General features: G+C 44.8%; 1 protein-coding gene across 4 annotated transcripts in view; it reads right to left on the bottom strand.

Moving 5' to 3' along the window:
* Positions 1-6,141, bottom strand: part of CEP112 (centrosomal protein 112) — a 427,630-nt gene extending 421,489 nt beyond the window's left edge. For 3 of the 4 annotated variants that reach the window (XR_006297953.1, XM_043585077.1, XM_043585076.1), the window contains exon 1: positions 6,021-6,126. The gene's annotated coding sequence lies outside the window, so the exon portion shown is untranslated. Of the gene's footprint in view, positions 1-6,020 lie in introns of all 4 variants that reach the window. The other variant, XM_043585075.1, reaches the window with a different exon arrangement.
* Between the last annotated feature and the right edge of the window lie 10,522 nt (positions 6,142-16,663).

The raw sequence follows: 16,663 nt of genomic DNA, 5'->3' as shown, positions 1-16,663 counted from the left end.
AGAAAGAAAAAAGTCACTTTACCAAAGAAATTATACAAATGACAACTAAACACATAAAAAGATGCTCAGCGTCATTAATCATTAGGGAAACGCAAATTAAAGTCAAAACGAGCTCTCACTACACACTCTGTAGGACAGCTAAAATAAAAAATGCCAAATAAACAATACCAAATGCCAGTGAGCACACACAACGACAGGAACTCTCAGGAACTGCGGGTAGGAGGGCGACACGGCACAGCCACCCGGGATCACGACTTCGTAGCTTCTTACGCCATTCAGCACACGCTTGCCATGTGACCCAGAAATCTCACTCTTGGGTGTTTCCTCAAGCGAAACAGTCTTTATTCACACAACCTTGTATAGCTGCTATCTCCTTGGGTAATCAAACCCCAGGAAACAAGCCCAACGTCCCTCCCCCGGGGAACAGGTAAACAAACTACGATGTACCCACACAACCAAGGAGTACTCAGCAACAGAAAGCAATGAACCACTGGTATCCGAACGGAGCACAGATAAACCGCAAATGTAGCCCGCTAAGCGAAAGAAACCATTCTCAAAGGGCAACACACTGCATGGACCCATTTGTATGACGTTCTAGAAAAGGCAAACAGTGTGGGCACAGAGAAAAGTGGTTCACAGGGCTCAGCAGCTCGGGGAGCACTGAACACAAGGCCGTGGCACAAGGAACACAGCTGGGGTGCCGGGACTGTTCCGCGTGTTGTCTGTATAGGAGGTTAGAAGACGCTGTCCCAGGCATGTGTAGAACCTCACCAAACTGTATACCAAAAAAGTGATTTTTAACTCTATATAAATTCAAAAATGTTAATTCCCCTCAAAAAAAAAAAAACCTTAAAGTATCAGTGCTCACATTTCTTCCTAATTAGCAAGAAAAATACTATATGTGAGAAGGTGAATCCCAAAACTCGGTAGGTTTTGACAAAACTCCTTAAGTTAAAACTATCTACGCTCACCATGTTCCTTTCAATTAAAACATGTCTTGAGGCACCTAGGTGGCTCAGTCGGTTAAGCGTCCGACTTGGGCTCAGGTCATGATCTCATGGTTTGTGAGTTCGACCCCTGCATCAGGCTCTGCGCTGACAGCTCGGAGCCTGGAGCCTGCTTCGGATTCTGTGTCTCCCTCTCTCTGTGCCCCTCCCCCCGCTCATACTCCTTCTCTCTCTAAAAAATAAACAAACATTAAAAACAATTTTTTTAATGTCTTGAAAGGGACATGGACTCCCTCTACATGACACGTAGTCCCCAGTTTGTCATTTACTCATTTACAAATTATATGTTGGACAAAAGCTCTGTTCTGCCTCATGAGCTGTCTTCCTCCACGGCCGGCCTCGTCTCTGCTCAACCAGCTTCTAGTACTGAACCACAGTACCCTCCATCTTACTACCTACCAACAGGCTCTTCCTAGAAAGTTCTCTCTGCCTGTCTCTGGGAGTAAACCACAGCTTTTGCTGGCCGCCATGACTTCCCTCCCGGTTGTCAGAGGTGGACCCATTCTCTCTCAGGCCCGTGGTGCCCACTCTCTGGGGTCTTCCACTCTCCCCTCAGCCTCGCCCCGGAAGGAAAACACTTACCGAGATCCGTACTGCCGCGTCCCAACCGCTGCCCCTCCAGCCTCAATCCAGAAACTCTCCTCTTATGAGGCCCTCAGCAGCCGACTAGCCCTTGTCCTCCTCATTCCCGTCGCTCTGATCTTCCCAAATCCCTTCTACCAGATCACAGCTCTTACCCTCTTAAACGCTCTCCTCCTTCTGCTCCCTCAGCAAGACTGTGCTCCTTGACCACCTGCCTCAATCCCCAGCTAAGGGTCTGGAGAAAACAGGCACTGCCTGCACTCACACAGCTTCCTACCTTACCCGAACTGTCAGGTGTCTTTCGCCATTTCCTGCTCCACAAAGCAGTTACCAGACATTTCAAAGCCCCTCAAACTGCGCTTGCCTCCTCTCACTCGGAAATAAAAAAAAAATCTTACCTCGTTTCATGGAAAAAATAACAGTCAGGGGGTGACACCCCAAAAGGCTCTTCCTTCTGCCTCTCAGCTTCCCTCTAAGAGAAGAGAATACCGCCTTTCCTCCTTTGCTTCTAGATCCGAAGCATTAACTCTCCTCTCTACTGCCGACACGTCGATCACCTATCAGTTACCTCTTCCCGGGTTCAAACTCTCCGCTCCCGGGGTCTCCATCCCCTCCCCCGTTCCCATTCTCTAACCCCCCCTGAAGTCAATATATCAACAAATAGTCGGAAATGTCTCAAAACCTGCCTGTTATCTCTCTTCTAGCTACGACTATCTCAGAGATATTGCAACCCACTATCTGGTTTGCCTGCTTCAGTCACTGGTACCAGAAGAAGCCCCCCCCCTCCCCTCCCGCCACCTCCAAGTGCAGAGCTAAGCATATCACTCTATTTTAAAGTCTCTCCTAGAGTGCCTGGGTGGCTCAGTCTGTTAAACGGCCGACTTCATTCAGCTCAGGTCATGATCTCAAGGTTGGTGAGTTCTACCCTTGCATCAGGCTCCGCACCACCAGACCATCTCTCACCTCTCCCTACACACACACTGCCTAATACACCCACCCACCAAAGGCCACCTCCCCACCGATGACCTCCGTGCCATGCCTCCAACCCTCCAAGCCCTTACACGATTCCACGTCTTCCCCACAGGCTGTCCCCTCTGCCTGCGGTCAGGTAAACACAGCTCAAATGGCACTTCTGAATAAAGCCTGCCCTGCTCGGCCTAGACGCCCATTGTGCCAGACTCAGCATGCCCTGCTCACATCTGGGAGCAGCATTCATCGTGCTATCGTTTTTTGTACCCATCTATATATTATTTACACGTCTTCCACCATCTGTGACGTGTTCCTGGAAGGCAGGGCCCCTGACTTACACATCTTAGTAGGCACCTAGCACTTTATGTGGCACGTATTAGAAGCTAAAGAACTGACTGGTAAATAAATGCTAACAAAAGGGAATAATGTCCCACTTTAACGTGACCAATGATTTTTTAAAAGACTCTGTTCTGAGTACCAAACAGATCTGCTAGAATAGAAATATTATATGGCCGCGCGCCTGGGTGGCTCAGTCGGTTAAGCATCTGACTTCGGCTCAGGTCATGATCTCACGGTCCGTGAGTCCGAGCCCCGCGTTGGGCTCTGTGCTGACCGCTCGGAGCCTGGAGCCTGCTTCGGATTCTGTGTCTCCCTCTCTCTCTGCCCCTCCCTCCATCGCTACCCCCACCGCCTTGCACTCTCTCTCTCCAAAATAAATAAACATTAAAAAAAAATTGTTTTTTTAAGAAATATTATATGGCCTTAATTCTATTTACCAAAACTGGCAATCCTACCTTCTGCATCACAGTAGAAAAAACATATTTTCAAATTTAAGACTTGGTTAAGAGAAGTTGTAGTTAAATGCATTTTCTGATTGGTTAGTTGGCTTGGGGGTGTTTGGAATGGTTGTTTTGCATTCCTACAATAACTAACTGCATTCTAACATAATTACACCCATTATGTACTTGGTAACAAAAGGCTAGATACCACTGCAGAGTATTAGATCATAAAGGTGAAAGGCAACTATTCAAATGGATGACCAGACAAACAGAAACTCACAAACCCAGAATTCTGAACACAGCTCCAGCCCAGGAGTATACTCCCAGGCTTTAACAATGCATCCTGCCCTTGTACTCAAACATTTGCCTGACAACACCCACCAATAAAGCTAAAGCAAAAGATTTGTAATGATCACTAATTGGCAATAAATTCTTTGACACATGCAGGAGATGTTAATGTTTAAGGTTAGAGAAAACTAAAACTCAACAGTTAAAAGACTCACCCAAAGTCATGAAATAAAGCGCAATGCTAGGATTAAAATTCTGAAGTCCCTAGCTCTCAGATCCATTATATGGAACCTGTGGGCCATTTACATACACGTCAGCAATATCTCCAACTAATAAAGGCATATTTTGAAAAGTAGAAAGGCAATTGGAATTGTTTTAAGGAGACACAATACTGGAGTACACATTTTTTTAACACAAAAGGTCAATATGATATTTACAAAAACCTAAAATCTGCATCTTCTTATTCCTTATTTATTCTCCAAATAAAATTAAGAAATGCAAAAAGGAAAAACTGTTACCATTTCAAACCTTCAAGGAATTCTTCCTACACAAATGACATCTTTTTTTTCAAATTCATTCATTTATTTTGAGAGAGAGAGCATGTGTGCAAGTGCACAAGGGGCAGAAAGAGAGGGACAGAGAATCTCAAGCAGGCTCTGCCCTGTCTCTGCAGAGCCTGATGCAGGGATCGATCTCACAAACCATCAAGACCTGAGCCGAAATCAGGAGTCAGATGCTTAACCATGTGCCTACTAGTCACATAAATTACTTCAAAACCAAAAAAAGAAGTCAATTGGGTGACTCTTCTTAATAGTTATTACTCTATATTTGATCATGTCTTTTATTTAACTCACTGCCATTGTCTTTTTTTTTTTTTAATTTTTTTTTCAACGTTTTTATTTATTTTTGGGGCAGAGAGAGACAGAGCATGAACGGGGGAGGAGCAGAGAGAGAGGGAGACACAGAATCGGAAACAGGCTCCAGGCTCTGAACCATCAGCCCAGAGCCTGAGGCGGGGCTCGAACTCACGGACCGCGAGATCGTGACCTGGCTGAAGTCGGACGCTTAACCGACTGCGCCACCCAGGCGCCCCTGCCATTGTCTTTTTTAAAACCTATTTATATGTGGATGCCTCTCAAATAAGCCAAAACCTTCTCAAGGTGCTTAGCTGCCATAGGAGTCAGCAAGGCAGAAAGAAGCAGACCTTAAAGCCTTTTAAAAAAGGCTTTTAAGAAAAGCAGCCACACTGCCAAACAAAAAATACACCCCACATATATATACGCCCGTTGCCAAACACAATAAACACATTCCTCAAAGTTGCAAGAAAAAAAACCATTTTGTTCAAAACATATTTTAAATGTATGGCGAGTCATTCCAGAAAACTTGAAATACGTCCCTCAGTAGCTCAGTCTTACAGGTGCATGGGATGTTTGGACAGTTAGGCGAGCACTGATAGAGCCTTCCCCGACGGTGCCAGGAGCATGCCGTGTGCTTTACAAACGTCTCCCGGTCACAGCCCTGGGAGACAGGCACTATTTCAAAGCCACCTGCCAGAGCAGGAAGCTGAGGCTTAGCAGAGTTAAGTTACTGACCTAGAGTCAGTCCCACGAAAAGTGGCAGCTGGGCCTGAACACGGTGTGCCCGTCATCGTGCGCTCCACCCCACTGCAGCCTGACCCCTACGCGGAGGCTCCTGTCGTTTCATTTGCCTTTTCTTATTTTTACTCCTCTTTAAACATAAAGGGCAAATAATAATATAGCCACCCAGTGATCAGAATACAGGCTGTTCGTCTGTACTGATGTTGTTTTCTGTTGCACAATGGAACTCGGAAACCCTCGCTGGCCCCAGCACGCCGCGATGCTGGGCCAGGCCTTCCCGAGCTCACTGCTGTCGGGACTGTCCCCACAGAGGAGCCAGCACCTGGGTTCTGCCCTCACTCTGGGGTCGCCCATCCTGTCCTGGGAGGAACTTCCCCTGCAAGAGTGGAGAGCGGGCACGGGGAGGGCGGCCTGCGAGCCCGCGAGGCAGAGGCCGCTTCCCTACCTTGTCCCGGACACAGATTTCTCCTCCCCAGCGGAGCGGTCCGATCTCTGGACCCCGGCTCGCGGACCAGCTCCATCCGCCCAGCAAACTTTACCCAGAACTTTCCCCGTCCGCGCCCGGGCTGGTTTTCACTCCACAAGTGGAACCGCAGCGGTCTGAGCCCAGAGCCCCCCAACCGGGCGCGCGCCCCACAGGCCTTGCGAACGGGCCCGGGGCCTGCGGGACGACGCCCCTCCCCGGACCGGCGGGCACGGGCGGGGCGACCGCCACCCCGCGCAAAATTCCACTCGAGAACCCGGGTTGTAGGGGCAGGACGAGGAAACTCGGGAAATCAAGAACCTGGCGCCCCTACATGCAAGCTTTCCGGTCGGCCGCCGCGCCGCCACCCCCGCCGCCGCCACCGCGAAACGGTTTCAAATCCTTGCGGGCCGCCGCCGTCGCCACCGCCCAGCAGCCCGGGGGCGGGGACTTCCGCGCTCACATTCCCCGCCCCCTGCCCCACCCCTCCGGCCGCGGCCTGCGCGCGGCGCCGTTGCCATGGCGACGTTCCCGGCGAGGGCCGCCTGCGCCCGGCAAATCGGGGGCGGGACTTCCGCGCTGGTTTCCCCGCCCTCCCGGTCGCGTGGTGGGCCCCGGGCCGTTGCCATGGCGACACTGCGGGTGGTCGCACTGCCTCCCCGGCCGCCTGGCAGCCTAAAGGCACGTAGGCGGGTCCCAGGCGGAGGTTCCTTGGGAAATCCTACGCTGTCTGCACAAGGCTGCCCTCGGGCATCCCGCGAGGAGAGTAGCCCGTGAACATTTTAAGCGTCGTGGAGAAGAAACAAGTAGAGGGGAGAAAAAATGGAATCGCTGGAGGGTGTTCACAAAAGGGTGTGCCCATTTGGGCAGACGTCGCTGAGTCTCAAGAAGTGAGAGTTTACTGCCTGGTATCTCACAACCCACAAGTGAATGAGGTCGGATTAAAGAGGGAAAATGAGCATTACCTTGTTCCCTTTTTTTTTTCCTTTTTCTTTTTCTTTTTTTCTTTTTTTTTTTTTTTTTTGCATTCAGAACTATCTGACGTTTCAAGAAACTTGCCCCCAAATTCTGAAGATGCTAAAATAAAACAGGTTTTGTGCTTATCAGTTCTGTGTAGAATGGCAAGATAGAGTGGAAAATGTAATTTTGCTTCTCCCAGGAAGCCTCAACCTCCTCAGGGCAGTCTCCGTGTGTGCATTGCTGTGTTATGGTGTTCTTTGGTCTTCTATCGCATTTCTGGAAAGGCTCTGAAGTATATTTATTTAAATACCAGGCAGAAACCAAATTTAAGTTGTAGAAACACTCACTTAAATGAAATTCAGTTTACCACTGTTTTTCATCTAATTTCACAACAGGACTCCTTCTGCAGTGTCTCTGCAACACTCAGTGTGATGCCAAATCTAACATAAGCACAGCTTGAAGCAACTTTTCGGTTTTCCATAAAGAAAATAGAAGATTCATTCACTTGTAACTAGGTACTTTCAAGCTTCCAGAGGGAAGTCCTGGTCTCTCCAAGGTGCTTTTTCAAACCCCTTCCACCAGAAATAAGTACCGACCGTTCTTCGCTGTTTCAGTGACTAATTATGAAGGCTAAGGGAAGGCAACGGTATGAAATGTTTTTAAAAATGAGTTTTGCAAAGCATATTTGGGCATGTTTATAGCTAAAGAATGATCAGTAATCCAGATCATTCGCACTGCCAATCAGGGATGCAAAAGCCATGTACGCAATTGATGGCAGGAATCTGACCACATGGTGAAGTTTAAAATATGTAACCGTGTTGCAGGAAGAACGTGAAATGAATTTTTGACATTCGATGTCTAAATGAACATGAGCAAAAAAAACAAAAAAAAAAAAAAGGAAGATGAAGAAAGAGATCAAGGGGGAAAATGTAACAAAGTCAAATTCATCTGAGGGGAAATTACTGCAGAGAGGAAAAGATGTGACTGAAAGTAAAAAGTAATAAAAACTGATAGTAAACTTCTTATTTTCTCTAAGTGAAAGTAAGAAGATAAGAAAATCTCCCTTTATACTTTTAAGAACTAGCAGATTGTCACTTTTTTCATTTAAAAATAAAGTATGAGCGCCTGGGTGGCTCAGTCAGTTAAGCGTCCTACTCTTGATTTTGGCTCAGGTCATGATCTCACGGTTCGTGGGTTCGAGCCCCGCATCAGCTCTGCACTGACAGTGAGGAGCCTGCTTGGGATTATCTCTCTCTTCCTCTCTCTCTGCCCCTTCCCCGCTTGTGCTCTCTCTCTCTCTCTCTCTCTCTCTCTCTCATTCTCAAAATAAATAAATAAACTTAAATTAAAAAAAAAAAAGAATATACAGTTGACCCTTGAACAATATAGGTTAGTACTGCATGGGTCCACTTATACACCATTTTTTTTTTTGTAAATACAGTAGTACAGTCCTGTAAATGCTTTTTTTCCCCTCTTCCTTATGATTATCTTTTCTCTAGCTTACTTTATTGTAGGAATACAGTATATGATACATGTAACATACAAAATGGGTGTTAATCAACTTTCTCTTCTGCTCAACAGTTGGCTATTAGTAGTCAAATTTGGGGGGAGTCAAAAATTATACATGGATTTTCAACTGTGAAAGGTTTCATCCACCCTAATCCCCATGTTGTCCAAGGGTCACCTGTACATATATACCTATACAGATGCAAACAAAAATATTGTTATGACAGGCATGGAGGTTTTTATTGTTACTTATGTCATAAATAGGTAGGTGAGATACCAGCTTGAGACTGGGCTGTGTTCACCTTAGGATTCAAGCCTATATGTCCTGTTGAGTGACCTCTCATTACATGAGAACCAAGGAACCCCTAAGAGATGGTGTGCAGGTCTGGTTCAGTGGTAAGAAAGAACATTGAAGGAAAGCACTGTGCTGGCCATGCAATGGTTTCCAGCTCTCCTCCTCTTGTTATAGTAGAGTGATTCCTAATCTTCAGAGGTAAGGAACTTCCTCTGAAACTCTTTAAAAGTTATAACCCTCCTCCCTTACTTCTCCACCATCAAACACCTACATGCCCCAAAATGTGCATACAAATCAAAGGATTTCCAAATTTTCTGAAGTCCATCCATAGTGCCTAGGTTAGGAACTCCTGCTGTGTGGATTTTTTTTTTCAATGTTTTTATTTATTTTTGAGACAGAGAGACACAGAGCATGAGCAGGGGAGGGGCAGAGGGAGAGGGAGACACAGAATCCGAAGCAGGCTCCAGGCTCCGTACTGTCTGCACAGAGTCCGACACAGGGCTCGAACTCACGAGCCATGAGATCATGACCTGAGCTGAAGTCGGATGCTTAGCCGACTGAGCCACCCAGGAGCCCCTGTGTGGATTTTATTTTTTAATGTTTATTTATTTTTGAGAGAGAGAGAGCACCCAAGAGGGGGAGGGCAGAGAGAGAGAGGGAGAGACACAGAATCCAAAGGAGGCTCCAGGCACAGAGCCCAACGTGGGGCTCAAACCCATGAACCAAGAGTTCGTGACCTGAGCCGAAGTCTGACGCTTAACTGACTGAGCTACCCAGGTGCCGCCTGCTGTGTGGATTTTATACCCATTTAAACACTGAGAACAGAAGCCATCACCAGCATTTGTGAACATGCTTCTGAAGGTACCACACTCCGTACAGACAACATTGCCCCTAGCACTGGGTTCTAGCAACCTCAGGACAGGCATCAGTAAAAAGTAGCAGCAGCAAGGAGGCCTTCATCGAGCATCAGAGACCAGGAGTGAGAATAACAGCATCCTCACAGCTCCTCACACTTGGAAAAAAAATTAATGACACACAGCATACAGTAGTTGAGTAAGATACAGAGCACACCCTGTATGCTGGGTGACCCTGAGGACCTCCGTTAATATTTGGGAAGAAATAGCTAGAATGAGAGTCAATTCAGGGACCTCAAGGGTAAAGCCAGATAAATACTCTTTTGTGACTGTTATAGTATAGCCCCAAGCTTATGTGGCCTGAAAAATACAGTTTTATGTAAACCTTTTATGGCCAAACACCTACACCAACCAATTAATAGGACTTCTGTGTCTGGTTATCTTATAAAACATAATGTTTTTTCAGCTCAAAATATATTTATTGAATGCTACTAGGTGTCATTGAACATCTGGCATATATCCTCAGGGAATGTTTCCTTTTTTTTTTTTTTTTTATTTTGAGAGAGAGAGAGGGAGAGAGAGAATCCCAAGCAGGTTCCACACTGCCAGCGCAGGATAGAGGGCTCAAACTCACGAACCACAAGATCATGACCTGAGCCAAAATCAAGAGTGGGATGCTTAACTGACCAAGCCACCCGGGCACCCCAGCTGTACCAGGAATGTTCTGACACTGTTTTTTGCTTCAGCTTAAGTGTCACTTACTCAGAAGGGCTTTCATTGATTTTTTTTTTATGTTTATTTATTTTTGAGAAAGAGAGGGAGCGTGAACAGGGGAGGTGTGGGGGGGGGCGGACAAAGTATCTGAAGCAGGCTCTGTGCTGACAGCAGAGAGCCCGATGCAGGGCTCAAAGTCAAGAGCCATGACATCAGGACCTGAGCTGAAGTTGGACGCTCAACCTACTGAGCCACCCAGGCGCCCCAGGCCTTCATTGATTCTTAAACCACCCTTACTCTCTTTCAGGGTCCCCTGTTCCTTTTCTTCGCTGCATCTACCAAAATTTATGATCAAATATTAATGAATATCAACAATCTTTTTCAAATGCTGGTGGCTCCATAAGGACAGGAAACATATGTGTTGGGTTCACCGTTGTAGACCCAGCCCCCTGCAGAGGACCTTCCACTTAGAGTCAATAAATCTTATTGATTCAAAGAATGAAGGCAGATTGGTCTTCTGTGCTTTTCTCTGCACCTGTGGCAGAATATAGCCACTCCTTAACTTCCTAGTTTACAGAGCTCCCATTCAGGAGTCCCGGAAGTCTAACTTTTCTGAATCCAAATATCTTCCCAGGAGAGTACACCTGATTCCTCTGGTTGAATCACATGAGCACGCTTCATCAGATTGGGTATGGTCAGGAGATTGGGCATCCCACTGTATAAACATGACTTTATTAGCTCATCTTTGTGCTCGAGGACAGGGATTGGCATTTCTTTCTCAGAGAAGGGGACGGATGGGGTCCCACAAATGGTCCCAACTACAAAAAAGCTTCAGGAGTTGTGAGGACAAAAATGAGTTTCTGTCCTCTAGAAGTTTCAAATAGAGTAGGAGGTAGTAAGACAAACATCAAGTAACCACATTTGGAGTCAGATTTAAAAGGTATATAAATACGTTATGGGACTAGAGGGAAGATAAAGCAAACACTATGAAGTGATAAAGTCAGGGTATGAAAATATATACTCAACCTTGTTTTACCTTTGGCTTTAAAAAGGCTTTGAAATTGAAACATTATTTCCATTGAAAATATTGTTTTAGGGGCGCCTGGGTGGCTCAGTCGGTTGAGCGTCCGACTTCAGCCAGGTCACGATCTCGCGGTCCGGGAGTTCGAGCCCCGCGTCGGGCTCTGGGCTGATGGCTCAGAGCCTGGAGCCTGTTTCCGATTCTGTGTCTCCCTCTCTCTCTGCCCCTCCCCCGTTCATGCTCTGTCTCTCTCTGTCCCAAAAATAAATAAACGTTGAAAAAAAATTTTTTTTAAAGGCGTTGAAATTGAAACATTATTTCCATTGAAAATATTGTTTTAGGGGCGCCTGGGTGGCTCAGTCGGTTGAGCGTCCGACTTCGGCTCAGGTCACGATCTCACGGTTCGTGAGTTCGAGCCCCACGTCAGGCTCTGGGCTGATGGCTTGGAGCCTGGAGCCTGCTTCCAATTCTGTGTCTCCCTCTCTCTCTGCCTCTCCCCCATTCATGCTCTGTCTCTCTCTGTCTCAAAAATAAATAAACATTTAAAAAATATATTGTTTTAAAGAAAAATATTGTTTCCTATCAGCTACAAATGACTTAAATGAAATGAGTTTGTTTCAAAAACAAGTAACATTTTGCCTCAATTTTAAAAAATCGAATGGTAACATAGCTGATATTGTAGTGTAAACATGAGAGTAAAAACATGACTGTAAAATATAAATTGTTTTTCTTTCTTGTGTGAGAAGTTGATGATGCTATGCTTCTCATGTTGAAAGGAATCTGTTTATTTTCCAAATCTAAAATTGAGAGATTAGTCTAGAGAATACTGAACAATGTGAATTCAATTCTTGCTTACATAAAAACATGGGGAACTGTGACCTTTTGCTAATTAGAAAGATAATAATTATCCATACATAATTTGAACTAAGCCTGCGTTTTGTTGTATTAAATCTGATGAACTCTATATTTTAAACTCCTGATCTATAAAACTGTAGTAACTATAACACAGACCTGGAGATTACCTCCATTTTATTTAAGCCACTGTCATCTGAGTTTTCCGTTTTATAAAGTTAGATATAAATCTAATTACAGTAACTTACTTCTCTTAACTTTAAGTTATGTACATAAAAAATTTACATATTTCCTCAAGGCATTCTTTTTTTTTATTTTTTTTCAACGTTTTTTATTTATTTTTGGGACAGAGAGAGACAGAGCATGAACGGGGGAGGGGCAGAGAGAGAGGGAGACACAGAATCGGAAACAGGCTCCAGGCTCCGAGCCATCAGCCCAGAGCCTGACGCGGGGCTCGAACTCACAGACCGCGAGATCGTGACCTGGCTGAAGTCGGACGCTTAACCGACTGCGCCCACCCAGGCGCCCCAAGGCATTCTTTTGATACCTTGATGGCCCTAAAGATCAATACCAAAAGTATAAGTCTGTGCTAATAACTACTAAAAGTGAGTTGCAAAATATTATTATTCCATTTTACATACCTGCCAGACACACAAAGAAAGGAAAACGACTTGTAAGAATCTGAATCAAAAGTGGACAGGGACTCTCTAGGTGAAGCAAATAAAGATATTTTAAGTTCTGTCTATTTTATTTTCCAAATATCCTCAAGCCTCTCCAAAGATAGCACCATTTTGGAGAAATTGACCCAGACACTAAATTTTGAAATGTAATCTTTCTCCTGTAAAACTTTTTCGAGTCAGGGCTTCAACAACTTCAGTGCGAACGTACCCAGTAAATTGAAGGACTGTGAATAATAAACATATAAAAAATAAAGTACAATACAAAAGAACAAATGGTGGTGATTTTGGATCACTGTGGTGGCTTCTCTGGCTTATCCCACTTACTATCAAGACTAATCAAGAGTTAAATACAGAGAACAAACTGAGGGTTGACGGGAGTGGGGGAAGTGGGTGATGGGCATTAAGGAAGGCGCTTGTTGGGATGGGCACTGGGTATCATATGTGAGAGATGAATCACTGCATTCTATTCCAGAAGCCAAGGCTACACTGCACGTTAACTAATTTGAGAATTAAAATTTTTTAAAGAGAACAATCAAGAGCTAACCGTAAAGGGAAATGGAACTTTTCTTCCTAGACTGAGGTTTTTGAATTGTGTTTTTTTGTTCAGATTATAAAGTTTTTAAATTTTTTTTTAATTTTAATTAATTTTGAGAGAGAGAGAGACAGAGCGTGAGAGGTGGAGGGGCAGAGAGAGAGGGAGACACAGAATCCAAAGCAGGCTCCAGGCTCCGAGCTGTCAGCACAGAGCCCGACACGGGGCTCGAACTCACAAATCTGCGAGATCGTGACTTGAGCCGAAGTTGGACGCTTGCAAATGCTTAACTGACTGAGCCACCCAGGCACCCCCAGATTACAAAGTTTTCATGCTACTATATGGAAATTGGAAATCACTGAAAGGTTTAAAGAGGAAAATAAAAAAAATTACGTGTAATCTCACCATTAAAGAGTAACCACTGTTAATAATTACATGTATTTTCTCAAATCATATATGTGTGTGTATACATGTGTGTATAATGATTTTACTATTTATTGCTGCATCATCTGCATGCAACATAATTTGCTTAATTATTCTCCTGTGATTGGATATGTAAGTTATTAGCAATTCTTGGCTCTTGAAAATAATATTACTGTAAATATCTTTTAATATGTACATTATGGTTGAAGTTTCGGCTATCTCCATGAAAGATATCCCTCTGGGCATAAAAATTAAGGCTTTTGACTGGTACTGTTATATTGCTCTCTAGAAGTGTTTTTGCAAACTTGCAATCCCATCCAATGGTCCCTGAGAGTGGCTGTTTCACATTAAAAATTTTTATGTATATGTATATATATATATATATGCTAACTGTATATATATATATTTATATATGCTAACTGTATATATATAAATATATATATATATATACACAGTGCCTCTTTAATTTGCATTTTCCACTATTCGAAACATTGAAAGATTTAAATATCTCTATTCGTGTTTTCCTTTTATTCTTGTGCAAAGAACCACTTTAGCCCTTTGTCCATTTTTCTGGAACTTGACACGATGTACGTAACTTCCATATTCTGACTTATTGTTTCAAACCTAGCAATGGCTCTGTGGACCTCACTTCCGCGTGGGCTGATATTCTAACTAATCGCATTTCAGTTGACCCACCATTTTGCATTATCAAGATACTCTGTATTAGTGGAACTAAATAAATGAATGACTCTTCAGCTATCCAAATGGGAAACAATCTATAAATACCAAAAATGATTCCTATTATGTAAACACTTTAGAAGTTATCAAAATAATCCCGCAGGCAGTAAATTCCTTAAATTGGATAGGAAATGATTCAGAACTTCCTATTGACAGGTCACAAAAGTATATCTTGGAACACAAAAATAAATGCGGTATAAAGAGAGCTGAAACAGAATCATGAGGCATATTCTCTCTTCTTTCACTACTAAAAAGGAAAAAAAAAAAAGTTACTACCTTTGACACAGTGATACTGTGTTCCCTCCTGATGCCAGAACTAAGCTGTGCTCACCATTCTATCCCTACCGGTGTGGCTTACTCTATCCTGCCCTCCTGGGGAATCCGTACTGGGGCTCCCAACAGGGATGAACCGGCTTTTCTCCCCTTCCGTATTATGCACACTGCCCTAGACTGTTCCACCTGCTAGGGCACTTGGTAGCCTCACCTGCCCAGAAATCTCTCCACTAACGGTTCAGCACGCCTCCCTGGGCTGTGCAATTCTAACTTTAGACTGCAAGCCTTTCCGCAAAGCCCCTGGGAAAATTCAAAGCTTAACTAGCAGCATAAGAATGGCAGAAACACGGGGCACCTGGGTGGCTCAGTCAGTTGCATGTTCGACTCTTGATTTCGGCTCAGGTCATGATCTCGTGGTCATGAGTTCGAGCCTGTGTTAGGCTCTGCACTGACAGTGAGGAGCCTGCTCAGGATTCTCTCTGTCTCCCTCTCTCTCTCTCTGCCCCTCCTGCTCTCTCTCTCTCTCTCGATAAATAAATATTTTAAAAAATGGTAGAAACGATATAGTTCTGAAGTTTGGATAACTGGTTATGTCACTTACTAGCTCTGTGGCCCAGGTAAAGCAAGTTAGGTAACATCCCTGAGCTTCAGTTTCCTTCCCTTCCCTATGGCACCACTGGGAAGATACAACTATGAAAGGTGAGGTATATGGAAAATTTTGCCCCGTGCTTGCTTGCCGCAAGGAAACTCGCCTGTCTTTTCATTCCCAGCCTTTTTGCAAGCACTTTTAAAAGTAGTAGATGCCACTGGGAGGCAGCATTTGCACACAAAGAACGAGTTCTCTCGCACGCCCACACCTTCATGTCCACACATACGTTGCACATGCATACACACCCTCACACACGCATTCATGTGAACCCATGCATCACACATTCACACGCAGATTCGTGTACGCACATCGCACACACACACACGCGCTCACATGCCCTCAAACAACACACCCGCACGTGAACGCACACACACACTACCGCTTGAGGGATAAACTTGCTCACACACGTGCACACCAACCACACGACACTCCTTCACACACACACATTCACGTAAACACAGGCATCACACATTCACACACACACTTGGCCTACATTCCAGGCTGTTTTCTTTTCTCTCTTTCTTTTATCTTTTTACTCTTTCCCTTAGGGATTAATATGGGGAAATGATCCTCCGGGTAGATGGGAAATTTCACCGGCGAATATTTATTCTGGAGTTTGGGGCCTCAGAAACGAGACCCTATAATGTTGAGAGATTGATCAGTGTCTTAGAAACGAGAGAAATCATTCTCAAATACTATAAACCTCTTGCAGATATTATCGGACAGCGTGGAGGAAGAGTTAAACCAGGGACACCTTTGCTTTTAGAAGCCTAACCTGCCATAATCCACGAGAAGAAAGCCAGTCATTGGGAAACCCATCTAGGGACCTCCATGTCTTGAAATAAGGCCTCGTTGGCCATGTGCAGCTTAGAGCATCGACTGGGTCTGCAGTCGCTAGTTAATTACTGTCACGTACATGGGACGACAAATTCAGCCATGCCAGAATATTGGATGCCAACCAGCTCCTTAGCCATAATTTCACCTTTTCTCCACCTGGCTGCCTGTGGGGGGAGGAGGGAAGTACTTCCTGGACTGTCAGCAGGGGAGATCACTGCACGCTGGCTAAAGAGGGCATAGCTGAATTTTGATAACAGGCAACCTGTTGACCTAAGAAGAAAACCATCTGGGAAAGAGAACCTACTAATGTCGCTAAATGGACCACAGACTCACTAAATAGGGTCCTGCAATGGGGCAGTTTCTATGGATGGGACCCTCTAATCCAAATTGCCTCCTCAGGTTGCCAAAATAGCAGATTTTTCTTTCTATGAAAATATCGTTAAGTTAGAGGACTCGATGCTATGGCCTAAGCTTCAAAGCCTGCTCTGATTAATTTTTCAGGAAACCAAGCTTATCTAGCAGCCTGAAATGCCTCCCAATGAGCAAAATGGTACAAAAGGCCATCCTCAACAGACCTACTAGATTCTAGGAGGTTCTTTGTGGAGCAGGCTCACCTTCCTCAGGCGGTGGGAAGCAAAGACTT

The sequence above is a fragment of the Prionailurus bengalensis genome, chromosome E1 (assembly GCF_016509475.1).
Source record: "Prionailurus bengalensis isolate Pbe53 chromosome E1, Fcat_Pben_1.1_paternal_pri, whole genome shotgun sequence".
Classification (NCBI taxonomy): domain Eukaryota; kingdom Metazoa; phylum Chordata; class Mammalia; order Carnivora; family Felidae; genus Prionailurus; species Prionailurus bengalensis.
The sequence above is the reverse complement of the archived record's forward strand: the minus strand, read 5'-3'. Positions and strand labels throughout refer to the sequence as shown.